Source organism: Manis pentadactyla, chromosome 5 (assembly GCF_030020395.1).
Source record: "Manis pentadactyla isolate mManPen7 chromosome 5, mManPen7.hap1, whole genome shotgun sequence".
Classification (NCBI taxonomy): Eukaryota; Metazoa; Chordata; class Mammalia; order Pholidota; family Manidae; genus Manis; species Manis pentadactyla.
The window spans coordinates 64,968,077-64,989,532 of record NC_080023.1 but is presented as its reverse complement, the minus strand read 5'-3'; the positions used below and the strand labels follow the sequence as shown (position 1 = coordinate 64,989,532).

General features: G+C 38.3%; 1 long non-coding RNA gene across 9 annotated transcripts in view; it reads right to left on the bottom strand.

Moving 5' to 3' along the window:
- LOC118923049 (uncharacterized) overlaps positions 1-21,451 on the bottom strand; it is a 167,049-nt gene extending 145,598 nt beyond the window's left edge. For 7 of the 9 annotated variants that reach the window (XR_008997781.1, XR_005029008.2, XR_008997777.1 and 4 more), the window contains exons 1-5: positions 21,191-21,451; positions 18,988-19,047; positions 15,762-15,929; positions 1,358-1,514; positions 555-658 (exon numbers count right to left, since the gene is read on the bottom strand). This is a non-coding gene — a long non-coding RNA (uncharacterized LOC118923049). The remainder of the gene's footprint in view (positions 1-554; positions 659-1,357; positions 1,515-15,761; positions 15,930-18,987; positions 19,048-21,190) is intronic. The other 2 variants (XR_008997779.1, XR_008997782.1) reach the window with 1 other exon arrangement.
- Between the last annotated feature and the right edge of the window lie 5 nt (positions 21,452-21,456).

Sequence of the window (21,456 nt, the reverse complement as noted above, 5' to 3'; positions counted from 1 at the left end):
CCCTATAAAAATTTTACAAGTTCTTTTGATTCAGACTATGTTTTGTTGTTCAACATGGTTCTTTCAGTCTAATTTTTAAATATTGAAAATCCATGAATACAATATAGAATATTTCTAGATTTGTCAGAATATTATTAGTAATTGGAGATTAATAAATTATTTACAAAATCAAGAAATTACATGTTGAACACCCACTATATGTAATACATTGTATGTTAGGTACTCTGAATCATACTCTAGCGCATATATAGCACTTATAGCAATTTGGTACTCATTACCTACTCTGCAGTTAATTTGTGTTAATTGTTTAACTCATAACATATAACATCCAAAATATCTGAATTTATATTCTGCCTCTACTTGCTATGTGATCTTGGACAATTAATCAAACCACTCTAAGTTCTGATTTCCTCCTCTATAAAATGAAGTAATAATATTACCCAGTTCATGAGTCATAGTGAATATTAAATAAAGTGAATTCAAAGTCATCAGCATATTGCTTGATACCTAGTAAGTGGTCATCAATAAGTATTGGGGGACATCATCATAATCACCGTTTTTATCATCTTCATCATGCCATGATCTATCTGGGTCTATGTCTTAGCTTGGGTTCTCCAGAAAACAAAGCCTGCATCAAGATTAAGTGCTGGTATTTTCTCTAAGGATATAAAAACCAGGGCAGTAAAAGTGAGGGACAAAGGAAATGAGGCAAGGAAGGACAGGAAGCCATGCAAAATGACATGTTACCCTGCTGGCTACTGCTTCACAAGGAGTCATGAAAAACACAACAGATCCTTCCACAGAAGTGTCTGCTTAGCCACACAGGGCTTCTTCCGACAAGCTACATGGCTGTGTGGTTGGACTCACCCGTGGGAAAGAGGAGGAAGAGCACAGGAGTATTTATTTTCTCCCTCCCATCTTCAGTTTCCCATTGGTCAAAGCTGGCTCCATGGGAGCCACACATCACACTTTTGGGTTGTGTTTTTGAGCCCTTTAGATGGCACATAAGATCCCAGATACCCCCCACCTGTATTATGGGATTTCATTCAAGTCTACAAGTGATGAGAGGAGTCAGAACCTCCAAGTTGTAGCCAGTAAAACTTACTGCACTGCAGCAACCACAGAGAGTGACAGTGTGCATCACTGTCAAAACAACTGGCTGCATGGCCTGGGAAACATGCAGGCTTAGGGAATGTGAGGCAGAACGTAAGATCTGTGTCAGATACACTCTGGTTCTCACATACCAACAGACTAAAATTAGATACCTCTAACAAAGGTGTTTTAGTCAGGTTTTGCTGCAATAATGCTGCATAACCACCAAATTTCAATGGTTAAAACAAAGAACATTCATTTGTACCTCATTAGTCTGCAGATCAGCAGTGAATTGGCTGGGCTCAGTTGCACGCAGGGTGGCCCATGATCAGGTTGGTTCCTTGTATGTGATCCTGGGGCCAGACAAAAGAAGTCCCGCTGGCTGCCTATGGCATGTTCTTCTCATGGCAGATTGCAGGAGCCTAAGAGAGACCAATGCAAACTGGCCATTCCTCTTACAGCCTTGGCTCAAAGTTGGCATACTGTCACTTCCGTGAAAAACAGCAATGATAACTCACAAAACTCAAGCTTATAATTCACATTGTTCTTTTAAAATCCCTAACAGTACCTCTAGTAAACCAACCCCCTTAACTGATATTTTCCATTTCTTCAGGATAATCTGTATTTATTAATACCTAAACTAGTATGGGTGGTTATTTTAACTAATTTGGTTTCCATAATCACATTCTGAATCCTTTGAGGTATCTCTTCTGCTAAGTCATCCTCCTTGAACTGAAATTTGATTATTAAACACAACTTGAATTTTACTTCATTAGCAACACCATTTGTTCCTATTAACACCCCCAGAGACAAAGGACGTCTAGAGAAAAGTAGGACTCCAAGTACTATGCATTCATGAACTGGAATTAAAAGTTCCTAAGCAATAGGGTTCTTGATACCAAGAATAGACTAGCTGTTCCCTAGCCTTCTTCCAAGCCCCATGTGTTTGCTTAGCTAACACACTAAACTTTTTTTTTTTTTTTTCACTACTGCCAGTATTGCAAAGTCAAAATAGCTGTGGAGGAACAAGCTGTTCTGCCTCATGTCTCATCAACATTCCTTGCTCAGTGTATCAAAACACAGGGAGCACACAGAGCAAATCCATCAACTCCAAAAAGTTCCCTAGCAGGGATTTCTTCCTGTGAAACGATCCACAGCTGCCTACCAGCACAGCAGAATAAAGGTGGGTCGCCTATTGAAATCCCAATCAAGTCACAGCAATTATGGATTTAAACTCCCATTTTGTCACTGGAGAAATAAAAATCTGTATGTTCTGTAGGCCTGTATGAACTAAGATCAAGATTAAAACTTGCAAACAAGTTTTCTTTCCAAAAGACCAATTTAAAATTATTAGGGAAGTTATATCCCCGATTCATTTAAAAATGTTAGTGAATTAATATTCTAACCCAAATCTCCTTAATCACCTAGGATTTTAATTTCTAATCACAACCATACTGCAAGCTGTCCTACACCAAATATATAAGATAAGCCCATTTAAAGAAACTAAAAAGAAAGGTTGATAAAATGATCAAATCCATTACCAATCAGATCAGTTCAGCTAATCAGCTTTGCTTTTAAGAGAGGAAGAAAAATCAATAGGAGAAAGATTAACATAGTTGTCCACATTCCAACATACATAAAATTGAATATTCAATATGAAGTCTTTCTCATTTTCATGATCTTGTAATTAAATTAATATCTATCCCAATGAAACAGTTTCTATTTGCACAGTTAAAACAAATGAAGTTGTCATTTAACATGAAAATATCTCAGAGTTAAAAATTAGATTAATATCTGAACTAATACTATTAAGTACAATTAGTAATTAATAGTTACTGTAACTTAGAAATGAATCACAATAAAAATAGCCAGTGAGAATATTTTCTAAAAAGTAGTGATTTTTTTGAGCAGAATACTGGCAAGAAGTTGTTGCCTTTCCAATAAAAGCCAAGACTCTAAGCTACCACTCCCTTCTACCACTGCTTCTACCTTCCTATAACATAAAAGGAAGGTCTTTTCAGTGCTCTTTTCAAATGGTGCAGTCGACAGTTTGCATAGATAGGTGGGAAGATAGCCACATGACCCAACATTCTAGCAATGCAAAAGACCAGAGGAGAAAGAGCTGTAAGAAGAATAAAGCAGCAGGAAATACATTCAGTCTAAAATTTGAGCCATTGCAGATAGATAAACTGATCATTCTCTGAAAGCAGAGGTCATGCCTAAGGCAAAAAAGACCAACTCAAAGTGGATTATGAGAATTGGAACTTACTACAGAATTACAAGAGAAAACAGTGAGAAAAAAAGAGATAATAAACAAGACAGACATAATTTTGTCCCTATCCTCTTCTTGCTCTAAAACATTTCACTTATAGTTAGTAATGAGGTGTTAAGAGTCAACACTAGAGCCTCATACTGAGTATAATAGAATGCATGCTTTTCTTTGCATTTGCTGTCATTATGTGGAGAATTCTCTACTTGTTATGATAAAAGGCTATGATGCTAAAATAAAAAAAAACTAACAATACAGTGACTTCAAAGAAAAAGTTTGTGTCTTTCATCAAACAGCTTTGAGGTGAACAGTCCAATTTGGTGGGGCAGTTCTACTCCACCCTGTCATTTGAGGCTTCAGATTCCGTTCTTCCTATTGTCCCACCATCTCCAAGGGCCTCTGTGCTGCCTGCGCAGTTGCAGCTGGATCACCAGGGATTCTAGCTGGAGGGAAAGGGAAACCACGAAGAGGCACATGCACTGCCTTCAGGACCAGGATAAGAGTTTAGACAGGCATTCTATTACTGAGAACCTAATCAAACCCAAATGCAAGGGAATGTGGGAAATGTGGTCTAGCCTCATTTTACAAAAATCACTGTATTGGTGGGCCTCTTAAGAGCAGCAGCTTTTCTTTTACTCTAATTACTGGGCACATAAAAGAAGAGAACAAATTTTGTTGGACAACTAGAAATCTCCTATGTATTTCCGAAGAATGGCATGAAAACAGACGATTTAAGAATCTATATATGAAAAATTATTTCTGTTCACAGTCTGGTCCTAAATTATAAGGGGAAAAAAATTAGTGGAAGGAATTACAGAGATAATCTAGTTTAAACTTCTAACACATGAGAAAATTGAGGGCCAGCAAAGTGAAACTGCCTGATCAAGCAGCTGGTAAGAGAAACAAGACAGGAATCCATGTGTACACATTGTCAGTCCAATGTTCTTCACAGTCTGGCATGAGTCAGCTAAAATATGCACTTGCCTAAGTCATCTGGGTCTTCTAGATAGTTTATCAAGAAATTTGAGCTCCAAAGTGGATTTTTTTCCCCCACCAACATTAGGTAGTTTGGCTTTCTAGCCAATTCAGGAGTCTCAGATAACTCCTAATGCTATATTTTATATTTTAATATAAATGATTTATGTGTAAGAGGAATTTGGAAGGATTTTTAAATACCATTCCCTAGTACAGGATAATTTTGAGATAATAATCAGTTTTCCCCACCCAGTATTTCCTTTTCATTATATTCTTTCTCCATTCAAAAGCACAACATCTTGTTCATTAACTCAAGAGAGGAATATAATGGCAGAAAGCAAAGTAGGAAAGGACATACCTTTCTGACTCTTTCTGTTTCCTAGGCCTAGGTTTCTCAACAGTGGTACTATGGATATTCTTTGCGCCAGTAATTCCTTTTTATAGGGGCTATCCTCTGTATTACAGGATATTTAGCACTAGATACCAGTAGCACCCCTCTTGCTCCCCAATTGTGACACCTAAACATATTTCTAGACATTACTACATGACCCCTGGGGTGGGAGTGGTAAAGTTACCCCCAGCTGAGAATCACTGACTTAGGCCATTAGGAGAACAGAAATGAATCAAGACAGACAAAAGATCTCAAATTAAGCAGTATGAGTAAGCAAGAATTTGCCTGCTTTCCCAAATCCCATCTTCAGAACAAGGCTTGAAAAATATTCCCCAATCTTAGTGACAGAAATAGTGCCAGATAGGAAACAATGAGAAATGCATCAGTAACAGACTCTGAGCCATTCCTTGGGCCAAGTCCTGAAAAGGTGGCAACAACCTCCTGGATAGGTTTGTGAGCAAAGGTTCAAGAGCAGAGGAGGTTTGCAGTCTATTGTCCTAGTAAAGTATTGGGAGGCATCATTATGCCAGAGAACAAATAGTTGCAAAGCATATCTACATAAACCACAGTATGGAATGAGAGCAGCAGAATAATTCCTGGCCACTCAGGAGTGGCCCGGAAATCGTAGGGAAAATGGCAGACCAAAGGGGCCATATAGATGGGAGCAAAGGTCATCTCTGCAGCAGCCAGAGAAACCCTGATGGTGGACCAGCTGCTGGGAGACAGCTCAGACATGCCATTGTTGCTTGGTGCTGTTAAGAAGCTGATGGTCACCCCCTATCAACATCACATCTTGCTGCACTTACAGGAACTCCAGAGAAAGAAGACAGAGTCCCCAGATTTTATGAGGTTCATTTTCTGATACTCCAATTTCAAACGGGGCTTTAGATTAGATTCCTAGGGTTGCCATAACAAACCATCACAAACTGGGTAACTTAAAACAATAAAAGTTCATTTTCTCACAGTTCTGTAGGTTAAAAGTCTACATTTCAGATGTCAGCAGGGCCCAAGTATCTAGGGAAGAATTTTTCCTTGCCTCTTCCTTCCTCTTTCCTTGCTTGCAACTTCTGATGGTTGCCAGCAATCCTAGACCTTCCATGTAGATGCATCGCCCTCATCTCACCTCCACTTTCACGTTTCTCCTGTTTGCATCCACATTTCCCTCCTCTTATTAGGGACCACTCAAAGCCAGTATGACCTCACCTTAAGTTGATTACATCTGTAAAGACCCTATTTTCAAATAAAGTCACACTCACAATTTCAGATAGACATGAATTTGGGGGGGTGGGGAAGATATGCTTTAACTCAGTTACAGGTTATATATAATAGAAATTAAGCAAGCTTTAGAAAAATAAAATTATATCTTTAGCCTGCCTGAGTTTTTGGCTTATAGTTTGTACTAATTATAGGCAATAAAGAAAAAAATGTATAACTATAACAATAATGACTAAATAGTATATCCTAGTTTTTGGTAATAAACCATTTCTGTACTGAGGAAGATTTAGATTCTTCTTTAAGCATAAAAGACAACTGTGTTATAACATGTGCTAAACCATCCACTGTAAAGGAAAATACTGTCACATATAATTTGTACTTAACTTGTACTCACATATAATTAAGGTACTTAAAACCTTTTTTGAAAAATTAACTAACGAGTTAAAATAGAGTATGAACAACTTTCACTTCAGTTGCTTGTAGAAACTGTTCTGCCTCAATGTGTTTTTTTTCTTCTGCAAAATTGGTCAGATGTATCACAGTATAATTAATACTAAGAGAAAGCACTCAGGCATATGCAATTTTGAGCAAGGCAAGAAAAGAAGAGCAAGAGGCAGAAAGTGGTTTTATCAATAAAAACTACACTCATATAACTCATAGATAAATTCCAAAATACGCCCACATATATGCAATTCATATTTCCTTGTTTTTACCCATATCATTAAAATAATTATACAGAATAAGAAAACATTAGCAATACACCACGCCGAATTTGATGCAGAAAATTCTGATGGAAAGAGCATAGACCTGTTTTTTGTCTACATATCTATTTGCAGAGGGGAAAGGATCTCTAAGAAGATAAAACTGAAGAAAAAAATCACCATTCCCCTACCAACAGGCAGGCTGGATGGTGTTGCTAATCATCGGGCCAAGTCACCCTGAGAGGGGAGCATGGTAAAGCTGCTTTCTGCACTCCACCCTGTCCAGCACATGACCACCACCCTCCACCATCAAAGACATGTACATTTGCTGCACATGAGCACAAATTATATATAGAAGATATGGTTGGTCAAGAAACATTTTTTGAGTGCCTACTGTGTACTAGGCCCTGTTTTACCCTGTGGTAAAAATTGTTGTCAAGAATGGCAATGACATGGGAAAGAATCAGCCAAAGGAGAGGGACTATGGAGACAGTTGGGGACACTGTTGCTTGGCAGTGACCCTTGGTTCCATCAATATTAGCTTAGTGACTGGGAATGAGACAGAGTTGGAAATATTGACAAGGTTAACATTTCAGTTGAATATGAGCCCCACAAACATTTCTAGGACTTTTCTTCTCCCTTACATCCCCGATCATGTCATTGTATTGTTCTAATCACACAATCTTTTCACCAAAGGGAAAGGAAATATAAAGAAATCGCTGAGGTTTGTGGAGACTGTGTCATTTGCTAAACCCTAGATAGGATTCTGATAATATTTAAGACAAGTGAATAGCAGGAAGGAGAGTTATTTAAAATTTCTCAATCACATTTGTCAATTATTTTGTGATAATCTATCAGTTGGTAGGTTGTTGAAAAATGTAGCAACCCAGATTTTTTTTTAATATATTCAAACATAGCATCTAGATCAATTACCACAATCAAATTGTTTCATCACCCAGATGTGTCCTAGTACTTGTACTAAATGATAACATGAGATAACCTCCTACTCACAGAGAGAAACATAATCACATGATTTATTAATTTATCTGTCTATCCAGCAAGCCAGCCAGCTAGCCAACAATATTTATTAACTACTATTACAGGCCAGACATTGTGCTAAACAATTAGGGATATCAAGAAGACATGACCCCTGTCCTCAAGAAAGTCTAATAGTATACAGCAGTCTCAAAGGTGTTCTATCAGGAAAAAATTTCAGTACATATACCCAATATCACACATGTATGTCTCCTTACTTATAAACTATAAACAAATAATGCTGTACTAATAAAGTGTGTGTATATATGATAAATACAACAATACTGCTATATTCATATAGTATATATCTATACATAGAGATAAATTATTTCAGACAAATACACACAAAAATTGAAGGTAAAAGGAATGAAATTAAAAATAAAATAGTTCCAAATACAGTAAAAGAGAGAGTTCAGAGGAAAGAACCAGACTCTCAAGTCAGTAACATCAGGGACAGTATCCAAGAAGACAGGCACTTCCGTTTGGTAAGGCTACCCCTAATGTGCACAGTACTCCCCGTGGAACCATCCACTGCTTATGCCAGAATGACCTGTTCTAGCATTACAACTGTAGCATATAACAATTCAAGGCGTGAGAAAGTAATGTCAGCTAGTCCCACATAAATGATTTAGAATATGAGCATTGAGAATCGAGACTAATAATTTTGCTTCAGAAAACCCAAGACCACCTTAGTTTTAATTTCATGTGGAAATTCAGGATACTGACTGAAGCTTAAATAGAAAAAACCATATTACCCACAAGTTCTTTTTTACAGTCATTAATTATTTAACAATGAAAAGCCAAATTCTGCCACATTATTGGCAACCATCCTTGTATCACTAAAAAGAATGATCTTAATCATTGACAGATGCTAAGACTCAGTGGTTTGAATCACACCATGTGTTATAAATTAAAAGGGCTAAAATAACAATAATGCTGATCTGGAAAAGAGAAGAAGAAAAACAACTGTTAGTAGCTAAAGGTTCACATTTAAAAGTAACCCACACATATTAGCCCCAAAAAAGTTATGCATAAAGTTAGATAACATATTAATCCAGAGTGCACTGAGCAAGTCTAGGTCCACTTTGCATAAAGCTCTCAATGGAAAAAGAATCCATGCTATGTTTCCATTTCTATTAAAAAGATAGAGCTAAGTTTACATATAGGAAAGACTTTAAGTATATATATGGAGCTGTTAACATTACTTTGGATATAGGAGGTAGTTGGAACACAGGAAACTTTACATCTAAGTTTGAATTTTATGAGAATAATTTGCTATTACTCTGATCAGGAAAACAAAACTATGTTAACTATTTTTAACAAACAAACAAACCCTATTGAAGAAATCATACTATGGTATAATAGAAAACATACTGAACTAAAAATCAGTAAACATGGGTTCAAAAAATCAATACTGCCCCTCACCAGCCCTGAAATAAATGGCGGTGGTGGTAGTGGTTGCTGTTATAGCAACAAGGTTCAATCAATTGACTCCAAAGGCCCCTGAAGTTTGCCCAAGTTCCCTCTGCGGAATTCTGCCTCTTTCACTTAATATTGTGTTCCAGCAGTGCCCCCTACCCACCACATGACGCATTACACCCTACTCAAAGGATGTTTTTTCCACCGGTGGTAAGAGTAATGCACTTACTAAAAACATCATCTAATGGGCTTTAATCTTTATAAAATCCTCCTAGACTCTTCCCCTAGCCTACAGCTAAAGGATTGGTAAGCAAAACTGCCTGATGGAAGATGATGTGTGTATTGAATGGTCATCTCTGGAAAATGAGACTACGTACAACTCAGCCAGTGATCGGAGTCTGCTCTACTGCTGAATGACTGCTCTAGACCTGAGCAGCCCTGCGTTCTTGCCGTACATCTACCTCTAAATGTGCAGCAACAGAACAAGTCCTTTAACTCTCTGTTGGGGAGAACATTCCAGGCACACATGTAAAAATGAGGCTATCTTTTCTTGCTGTACTACATGAGGTCTTATAGAGTGATTCATGGGTGGCTGGTTGAATTTTATTTCAGCAAACATTTGGCAAGTGCTGTTATGTGCTAGATATACTACACCATGAGCTGGACATGAATGCGATATGGCTCCTTGCCTTAGTGTTCCATATAATGCTTAGTGTCTCAAAATGGTATATGAATGGAAGTAAAAAGTACACATTTTCACTCAGAGGTTCATTACTTCATGTTCATAGATGAAGAACTCATAGGCCTTGTCTTCAGGGAGCTTACTTATTAATATTTGTTTTAAAACAATTTATAGAAACAGAAGTGGGACGTGGGGTTTTAAAACTCCATTAGTAAATAAACACATATTTACTAATCATTTACTACATCCTAGCCACTAGACTTAAAGTCAGAGATCAAAGAAGATGAATTACTTCCAAGAAGCTGATAGGAAACAAATTAGAGAGCAAGGCAGTCTGTGCTCTGCTCAGTGACTGGTGAACCACCTCTTCCTAGAGGATTTGGAGAATTTGTCCCTGAGGAAGAGCCGGGTCAGATCTTGAAAGATCTTTTGCTAGGTAAAGAACAGAAGAGAAAGGAGATGGCCAGAAGTACCACCAGACACAAGGAGTTGGAGGAAGGTAAGCAGGAGGTCCTGAGTGTACTGGGCAGTGGGGACTTCATTAAAATGTACCAAGCTCTGGGGGACTCTCAGATCATCTTTAGTGAATAAAGGCTCTGGGGATAAACTTTAATTGAGAATAAGAATGTGGGAGATCCCCTGAAGATATCCCCAAGTGAAAAGAGAGAGCAGCTGGAGTCTAGGACCAAATCAGACTTCTAACTGTGTGCTGGGAACTGCCTCCTCCTGAGAGCCCTGTTTTCAGTAGTTCTCAAACTTTAGTGAAGGAAAGAATCAATATGGTTTCTTATAAATTCTCCAAAATCTGTTTCTATAGTTGTAAAGAGAGGGAGGTCTAAGATTTTGCTTTCATTTTTTTTCTTAATAAGCACTCATGATTCAGATGCAGATGATCAATAGACTGTATGCTAAGAAGCATTGCCTTAGAGTTTGCCCAGGGGTCTGATGAAAGAGGTAAAAATTCCACAGTTCTGAGATATGAAACCCTAAATGTTTCAAAAGTGTACCAGAAAATTAGATGCTGTCACTGGATGTGATACTCTGTCTCGCCAGAGCCACATACAGAGCTGCAGAGCTAGAAACATTTTACACATCTGCCCAGAAGCATCAAGGGAATGATATAAGCCTAAAAAGGTGTTTTTGTAAATACCACAGGATAGTAATAAAGAATGCTGTTTCTGGGCATGCTGTCAATTCTGCTTTACAGTTCCACTCTGTACCTGTATGTCCTGAAGGGCTGTCATCAGCACCAGCTATTGGCCACACGCTGGAAGGAGAAGCTGAGGCCCACCTAGTGGGGGTGGCGGAAGGGTTGGGAAGGTTGATGAACTGTGTCTCTGCCCAGGAGCCAGTCAGATTTGGCTTGATAGGTATTTCCCCAAGCTCAGTCACACTATTCCTCTTAAAGGGGGGAAAATAAGTCAGAAGTGAGGTAGTAAGCGCAATTCGAAATGAAGCACAGGAGAGGCAAGGAGCGTTTTTCATCCATCCATCTTCTGAGCTGAAGCTGCCTTTCAAAAAAATTCTTTATTTCAGCTTTCCTGAGGAAAACTGGACAACAAATTATATTCTTTAAGGTTAAAAATAAAAGGTAAAACAGCAAAGCCATTCAAAAAGTTATATAAACTTAATCACTAAGTTTTCTATTAAGAACATTTTTTAAAATTTAAACAACCAAGCTGATTCATATTTAGTAACTTCAACTCAGATATTGATAATAAACTGATTTTTATCTTTAACCTTAGTATACCAACTTTAAAATCACTTGTTGCTTAGCCCTATCTCAGAGTTTAAGCTCCAGTACAGGTCTCAAGGGGTAACATTCTGCAGGAAAAGAGTGACATCTGCAGGAGTATCGTGTCACTACATGGTAAAATCCACAGGAACTCAAAAATTAAACAATTCGCCGGGGCACAGATTACATACTCAGCACATTGCCTGGCATACACGAAACTCTCAACAAATGATCACTGCTATTTGGGTGATGGTGATGGTCGTGGTATATGATTTCTAAATAAATTTCTTGAAATAAAAAAAAACAGAAAAAACAAAAATGCAAGGAAGAAAAGGACCAAAGGCTATTCAAATAATCCAGTTCATTTTGTTTTTCATAGGAACCCTCCCAGATAAGAATCTATACTGTTTTTTAAGACCTTCTAGAAAGAAATTCCACAACCTCCACATCCATACCATAGCCCTACAATCTTTAGCAGGGCCCAGCTTAGGTCCCACTTAGTTAAGTATATAAATTTAGTTTGAGGAACTCTCACATCTCTTCTTCCAGAATAGATACCACTCCCATTTTAGAACATACATTCCTTCATCTGCTCATTAAACATTTATTGCGTACCTACTACGTTCCAGGCACTGTTTTATTTAACTTGCGGAACAATGGTGAACTCAATATACTTCCTGTCCTTGAAGAGTTTATAGTTTGCTGATCCTGCAAGACTTCAGGGTGCTCCTGCATCCTTTTCCCTCACTGTCTCCCACCTCTTTTTAAGCTTCTTATTCATTCTTCCTTTTAAACACTTTATGCTAGGAACTTCCCATAATCTTCCTCACTCCTAATAAAATTAAACAGCCTGTGCTTCATTTTTTCAGGATTCCAATCTAGGTAGCAATTCAGGTAATCCAGTAAATTATTCCATGCCAGTTGGTAATGGATCATATCACCAAGGTAATCTGCACACGTTTTAATGGGGTCTTTCTGAATAAACAATAATCATTTAGACCTTTGTGTTGGACTGATGGAGACCAAATTCTGGGTTAAGCGGGGCCTTCTGGGGCAGCCCTACTTCTCCCATGTGGGACCCAGTCCTTCAGAGAGCACGGCCAACCTTGAGTTTTAGGTTTTATGCCACTGTTTAAACCAATTTCCTTATTGGCCTCAACAGCTGGAGAACATATACCAAATCATCTTTTACTGTAGAGTATCTCCTTTAAATTCCTGATAAATGTTAAGTCTCTTCTCATTCTTCTCTGTGAAGTAAACAGACTCTCTATAGTAATCCAAAACAGCCATTGAAAAATGCATGATTATCAATTTTCATTTTTCATTTTTATGCTTATTTTTCTAAATTTTGCAAAGCAAATAGCCAGGTGATAGAAGTACCACTTCTCTTTCTCAATTTTATAAGTTCAAATCAGATACAAGATGACTAATAGACTACTATTCCTGCACACTATTAGATGTCATTATTTTTTTTATTTTGGTATCATTAATCTACAATTACATGAAGGACATTATGTTTACTAGGCTCCCCCCTTCACCAAGTCCCCCCCACATCCCATTCACAGTCACTGTCCATCAGCATAGTAAGATGCTGTAAAATCACTACTTGTCTTCTCTGTGTTGCACAGCCCTCCCCGTGCGCTCCCCCCAACTATACATGCTAATCGTAATGTCCCCTTTCTTTTTTTCCCGCCCTTCTCCCTCGCTTCCCACCTGTCCTCCCCAGTCCCTTTCCCTTTGGTAACTGTTAGTCCATTCTTGAGTTCTGTGCTTCTGCTGCTATTTTGTTCCTTCAGTTTTCTTTTGTTCTTATACTCCATATATGAGTAAAATCATTTGGTACTTGTCTTTCTCCACCTGGCTTATTTCACTGAGCATAATACCCTCTAGCTCCAACCATGTTGTTGCGAATGGTAGGATCTGTTTTTTTCTTATGGCTGAATAATACTCCATGGTGTATATGTACCACATCTTCTTTATCCATTCATCTACTGGTGGACATTTAGGTTGCTTCCATATCTTGGCTATTGTAAATAGTGCAGCAATAAACATAGGGGTGCATCTGTCTTTTTCAAACTGGAGTGCTGCATTCTTGGGGTAAATTCCTAGGAGTGGAATTCCTGGGTCAAATGGTATTTCTATTTTAAGCATTTTAAGGAACCTCCATACTGCTTTCCACAATGGTTGAACTAATTTACATTCCCACCAGCAGTGTAGGAGGGTTCCCCTTTCTCCACAACCTCGCCAACATTTGCTGTAGATGTTATTTCTTCAAGTAGTTTTCCTGACCTGTGTGCTCTTGGCCATTCTGCAAGTTGATGTTTGTTTAAGATTCTGGGCTCTGTCAGAGGAGATCTTGTTTTCTGATAGCATTTAATTACTAAAAATAAAAATACAATAGTCCAAATTAACAAACAAAATTCCTTCATTTAGTTGAACTGAACTGTACTGGATGTGTATTCATTACCAAGAAATAAGAAGATACATGGTTTACATCCATCCCAAGGTATCAACTTTTTCAATGGAGCAAAAATTGTTTTTCTTTATACTAACACCTATCTCTAAGATGACCTCTTAAGAAGGTCAATGGCAGACTGCACTAACCACCCTTGAATATATCCTTGGATCTGACTGGATTTTACTTATTCTTTCATACTGGACAAGAAGCAATCTGTAACAATCTCCTACAAACATGAACAAAATATATAAATAAGTCTTGGGAATTTATTCCCTGGTAGGCGCAAAGCCTTAGGAAATTAAAAATGCTGTAGGAGAAAGGAATTGAACATTTTGATGCCTTTTGCATGACAGTTTTTTTGTATATATTATTTCATTTAATCCTCTTAATAGACCTGTCAAGTCATTTAGGTTGTTTAGAATGATCTTCATCTAACTGATGAGAAAATAAAGGCCAGGAGAGATTTTGCAACTTGCTACTAATTGATATTTTTTAGATTTATCCTCATGTTCATCTGGGTCTACAGCACACACTCCTTCTTTCCATGACACCTAAAGAAACTTAATTCTGAGTGCTGGGTGTGAATTTCAAATGAAAAGACAGACTTGATACTAAAATGAGACAATGCTACCAAGGCAAGCACTCCAGTGGAGCACAAGAAAAAATAGAAAAAATATTTAAAGGACCTGTGGTTACATATTTAATGGGCATTAGTGACTAACAAATTATCGTTTGTGGGGGCTTTTAAATGTAATTTTCAAAGTACAGCCATTTAGAGATTAAACATTACAGTGCAGTGTCTGTACATCATTTGTGAGAAATCAAACCTCACTACTGCTATAAACAGTTTAGGCTAAAAACCCTACTCCCTGAGTAATGAAAAAGCTTATCCCAGTTAAGCTTTATTGACTTCTGCTCTGTAGAATGCTGCAGAATGTCATTCTTGTGTCTGATTGGCTGTGCAATTAGTAAGAACAGATTTATTTGATCCTAATATTCACTCTAAAGGTAATGATGCAATATCATTTGCTCATTCCTTTATTCATTAAAAATGCACTGTAAAACATTTTGGCATTCCATATAAAACCAAGTGTGCAACTGCCTTATGACTACGACTCAACAATTATATCTTGGGGCTTTATCCCAAATAAATAAATAGTTATGTTAGGACAAAAACCTGCACACTAGTGTTCACAGCAAGTACATTCATAATAGTCCCAAATGGGAAATAAACCAGATGTCTTCCAACAGGTGGCTAATTAAACACATGGTGGTACATCCATACCGCAGAATACCATTCAGCAGTAAAATGGGATGAACTATTCATATACACAACATGCTGGATGAATCTTCAATGAGTAACACTGAGTGAAAAAAGCCGATTTCAAAGGGTGACATACTGTATGAATCCATTTATATAAGATTCTCGAAATAACAAAATTATAGAAATGGAGAAGAGATTGGTGGTTGCCGGGGGTAAGGAGGGAGTGAGAGTAAGAGTGAAGTAGGTGTGGCTCTAAAAAGGCAACAGGAGAGATTCCTGTGGTGATGGAAACAGTCTGTCTCCTGTCCATATCAGTGTCAGTATCATGGCTGTGATATTGTTCTAGAGTGTTCCCACTGGGGGAAACTGAGGGAAGTACACAAAGGCTCTTTCTCTATGATCTCTTATAATTGCATGTAAGGCTTCAATGACCTCAAAAACTTTATTTAAAAAAAAGATATTGAACACCTAAGGCATTGGAAATGCAAACAGAATGAGGACACCTTAAAGGACACAAATACCTACCAGAAAGAAGGTGATCCCACTATAGTGTGGTCAATCCAATTCTACAGTCTGCACAGATGCCAAGGGGACCCAGAGGAAAAGCACCGAGCCTGTGTCTGGAACAGGGATTGCACAGTTTCCCAGAAAATGTGATGCTGCTGCAAACCTGAAGGATAAGTGGGAGATATCCTGGCAAAGGAAAAAGAGAAAAGGGTTGAGGGCAGTCCATAGAGAGGGAGCAGCATGTGCAAAGGCAAGGAGATGGGAAACAACATGGCATTTTCAGGGAACTGATTAGTTCAGAATGTTATGTGCGTGGCAGGTAACAATGCTGAGAGAGACAGAGCTCATCTCAACCCTAAGGCAGGGTCTAGGTCTTGAAAGTGTATTGTTTTAAAGAACTTGAAGTATATCCTGAAGGGTACAGCCAGAGATTACAGGCTTGTCTGTCTCTCTGTTTATAACAACAAATAAGATTTAGGTTTTAAAGTCCATGGGGTTGAGATTGGGTGGTGAGTTGAAGGTGAGGAACAAAAGTAGCCAGTGAGATATAAGGATATAAACATTTAAGAATGAAGAAAAGAGACAGATTTGAGAGACTTAACAGAGACATAATCTAATAGTATGTGATGACTGAATGTTGAAGGGGAGCTGACAGAAGAATCTAGGGCATGATTATGAGAGTAGAACTAGGATGATGCTCCCCAGCCCAGAGAAGACATCCCTGATTAATAATTATACCCCTTATATCCCAGGTCAGCTGGTCCAGGAGCCACTACTTAGCCATCAGGTTTGGCCAATGAGTTGTGCTTATTTTGAACCCCTTACCTCTTACCTCCTGAATTTCTAGATGGATGGTAGTGCTGTCCATAAAAATGGGTGAAACAAGAATTGAAGAGAAAATTTTTGAACTTGGTTGGAATGTCCCCGAGTTTGAAGGTCGTAAGAGACATCTAAGTGGAAACATCTAATAAGAATTGAATATTTAGGCGTATAGCTCAATAGGGAATTTCAGGAATCAGTAGCATATATGTGGAAATTAAACCATAGAAGGGAGAAGAAAAAAAGGATCAAGAAGAGAACCCTTAGGAACATGGATATTTAAGAGATGGATAAAAGAAGGGACCACGAAAAAAACTAAGGTAGCATATTAGGAAAAATAAGCAGAAAACCAGGAGAGCATGGTTACTGTAACTGAGGAAGAAAAGAAAGGATAATTGGTCAGCAAATTAGTGCTGCAGATAGGTCAGTACAATAAGGACTACAAAGTTCCTATTGACAGAGACTCAGGAAATATGGTGGTGACCATGGTATCACAGATGTTGAGATCTCCACAATCCTTACACAAAAACAGAAGAGCTATAGCAAAATAAAAAAATGCATGAAAACAAATTTACAAAAATCAATAGAAAATATGATATCCCTATAAACCTCATAATATGAGCAAGTCATAAGACTCATACACAGTTGAACTTTGAACAACAAAGGTTTGAACTGCATAGGTCCACTTACGTGGATTGCTTTTCAATAAATACATTGGAAAAATTTTTCAGATCTGCAACAATTTGAAAAAACATTTTTTCTCTAGTTTGCTTTATTGTAAGAATACAGTATATAACACATGTAACATATAAAATATATGTTAACTGATGGCTTATGGTATCAATAAAGTCAATAGGAGGCTATTGTTAGTTAAGTTTTGGAGGAGCCAAAAGTGATACATGATTTTTGCCTGCCCAAGGAGTCAGCACCCCAATTCCTGTGTTGTTCAAGGGCTAACTGTACTTTTACTGGTATATATGCAGGAGAAAGCAGAGGGCAGTGACAGGACATCTGCAGACCTAAGAACAGAAGAACTTCAAAATAGCCAAGAGAAGGGAAGTTAAAAGTGGAAACAATAAATGCAGGCTACTGCTTTGAGAAGTGTGGCTGAGGATGGTAGGAAAGAGAGAGCTACAGTTTTAAAATAAAATAGGGCAAAAAGAGAAGTTTTCTTCCTTTCTTTCTTTTTTGCTTGTTTGGTTTAAAATGAAAGAGACTTCCATGCCAAAAGGAAAGAAAAAATGGAGAGGGGAAGGTTGGAGATATACTTGAGAGAAAGACAACTGACAGGGCAAGAGCCAGAAGGAGACTAAAGGGAATATGACACAGAAAATAGGTACCAGGTTAACCTTAAATATGCTTAAAGATGGAGGGCTGGTGGCAGAAATTTGAGTAAGTTCCCACTCCCTGATTTCTATTTTCTCTGTGAAATAGGAAGGAGGTGCTGATGTAGGTAGTGGATGGGAAGCATAAGTTACCCAGTGAATGTTTAAAATATCCAAAGAGGTGTTGAAATTTCCATAGAGATTATAAACAGAATTTGTAGATACCAAACCATGTCATTTTGTTATTTTCTTCAGCAATGTGGGTGAAGAATTTTAAAAGATTTAGTTAAATTGATGAACTGTTTGATGTTCACTTGTTTATTCAGATCAGCCTAATTAGGCAGGGGAATTGAAATCACTGGTGAGGAACTGGTTGAGGTGATGGGGAAGTAAAGAAAAGAGAGTACTGACAAAACGGGGCTGAGGCAGGAAATAATTCCAAGGTTTAAGAAGCTGAGTGAACAGGGATTAAGGGATGAAAAAAAAGATTTAGAGAAAAGATAATTAGCTCATTTTTAATACTTCTGGTTTCTATGTCCAGTTCAACATGTGAATCCAGATGGATGGAAGTATCTGGCCTGAAACTACAGATCTGGGAGTCAACAACTTAAAAATAGTGAACTGAAGCCATGAAAATACATAGAGTAAAAATAGACTAAAAAAAAAAATGAAGAAAGAACTATGAAAAACACCCTGGTTTAAAGGTCAGGTAGTGAAATAACAGCTACAAGTTTTCTGGGATGGACAAGTCAGAAAGGTAAGGAAAATCTAAGTGAAGGTTGTCACAGAAGTCCAGAAAAGAGAGTCTAATGGAGTGGTCAAATGTCAATGCAGCATAGATTTACAAAGATGACTGTCTAAAAAATGTCTTATTCATCTTCATTTTAGTGTCTAGGAAAATGTGTGGCACATGGTTCAGACTCAATAAATGCAATCTTTCATGTTGTGTATTCCAATACCTGCAAGTCTCACTCCAACATTGTTTAAGAGTTGTAAAAAAACGATGGAGGGAAGAAGAAGGAAGGAAGGAAGAAAAGAAGGTAGGAAGGGAGGGAGGAGAATGGGAAGGGAAAAGGATAAAGAAAAAATGTCTCACTCACCCCAATGCTCCCTCTGTGCAGCCCCCACCTCTCTCCATCCCAGCTCACTGAAAAATCATCCTATAAAACAAGGCACAGTCCAAGATTTCCCAAATCACACAGGCTTGCAGGATATGTGCAGGATATGAGCCTGACTTACAGCAACAGTAAAAATTCCAAGGTTCCTGGCTCTTGGGCCCACATGGGAATGCAGGGCTTCAACACCTTGAGACTCCCTCTCCGTACCGCACCCTCCCCACCCCCGCCCACCAAAGTGTCTCTAAAACCCAGAATATGTCTCAAGGTGCACATGATGGGACGCATTTTTCCACTATGTCTTACTGGGTGGGTCACTTACCTATCCTGTCTCTTCAAAGGCACTGAGGTCTGCTAGCTGCAGCTGTTGATCCTCTACCTATCACCAGGCACTGGAAACCCCACCAGGTGTCATTCCCCCACCAGGCATGCCACTGAAACCTTCTGTCAGGCATCCTGACCAAACAGGCAGAGCACTCAAAGTGTCCAAACTCCATGGCCATCTGTGGGGAGTGTGCCCTCTCTCCTTTGTGTTATCACCTAGTAAAGGTGCCCCAAAGCAGTATTGCTCCTGCTTCCATTGTCTTACAGACCTGAGTGGAAGAACTCTTTCAACTTTTTTACTCACCAACCTTTTTCTCTTTGGGATTCAGACATGAATCATTGCAGTATCTATTGTTTCACATTTGTCCGCTAATTTCATAACTGGGGTTAAGTGCTTCATGTTTAAAGAGTTCTTAATTTAAAAATTAAGCCACATGAATGTATTAGAGAGAAGAGAAATGGGTTATAAATTATTGAAGTCAGTCCAGAAGTCATTTTGCAACAGGTTTCCTGGGTACATTATTGATCATCAAAGCACCATCATTAAGAACTGCCGTTTTTGGTTCTTCATGCTGGTGTCCCACTGTTACCGTAACTCAGCTACTTTCTGCATCTCTGACCATCTCCGACCATCTCCAGGCATCTTTCTACTTCTGTTTCAGATGCCAGGCTAGAGGCTATCTTCCCACATCTCTAGGTCAAATTCCCAAGAAATTGACTGATTGTTGAGCTAATTACCATTCCTCTTGTATGGACATTTGTGTCAGGGCATTTCATGGGCCATTTATGCACCTTTGAGTCAGCAGTGGCCACAAGGTAGTGTCATGTGGTACCAATAAGAACACATGCAGAAGGAGCCTCCCAGATGGGATTCAATGGGAGTGGCAGGCACTCTCAGGCATGATCTTCCTCCACCTGGAAATGAGAATTCCTGTACACGGAGATACTGTACTGGGTACACAGTAAGCTCTCAAATACTAGTTTTAACTCCACAACTTAAAGAAAAAGTTTCAATTGCTTTATTTGACATTTAAGTCCATTTAGGTTATATCTCAATTTATCTTTATGATTTTATCTATTAGTGTATCTTCCTTTCAACTCTAATAATCAAATCTAATAACATTTGTTGAATGCTAACAATATTCCCGGCCCTTTTCTAGGGGTGTTACACAGATTCATTCATTCAATCCTCACAACACCAAGTACCATTATTATCTCTATTTTACGAATAAGAAAACGGAGACACAAAGAGGTTAAGTAGTTGCACAAGGCCACACAGCTTGTAAATGGCTAAACAAGAATTCAGACCCAGATAGTAGGGCTTCAAAGCCCAAACTTTGACTAAGCCATTCTGCTTCTCAAACATTAACTAGTATTACTAACGTAAGAACAAATAATAAGTATCATGAGCGACTATTGTATTCCAAACAATGAACTACGGATTCTACATACATGAATGCAAAATTGATGTTTTGCCCTGTTGCCCTTACAAATAAGCATTTGCATCACAATTCATAGCCAGCAACAAAGGCTGTGTAACTTTTCCTCTAAGCTCTGTACTGGCTGCACCCCTATTTACAGTTTGTTCCTTCTACATCATTCAGTCTAACAGATTTTTTATTTCCACTGCGATTTCTCCATCAACCTACAAAATGCTTAGAAGGGTTTCTTTTCAATTTCAGGTATTTGGGGGATTTTCAGTTGTTGTTTATTTCTAGTTTATTGTGGTTAAGAGAGCATAGTCTGAACGGCTTCATGTTTTGAATAATGTGCTGGCGCTTTACGGCTTAGCATATGCTCGATTTTGGTAAATGTTCCAAGTGCATCAGGTTTCCACTATTTACAACTACTTCAAAGTACTGACCTTAGCTTAGAAAACCTCGAAGGCCCCTTCTGACATGTGTGTGAGATTCTAAGCACAAAGTAGCCGCTTAAGAGTTAGCTCTAGTTCTTATTTTACTTTCAGTAAACTCTTTTCTTTTCCCCTTGATTTTTCAAAATTTAACTACTACCGCTTCCAGTTAAAAACAGAAAACGAAAAAGTCCCGTATTAGCCAGTAGGTTCCCGGACGCTGGTCACCGACGAGGCTGGCAGGCCGGCCGCAGTCCCACCGAACACTGTTCCGCCCG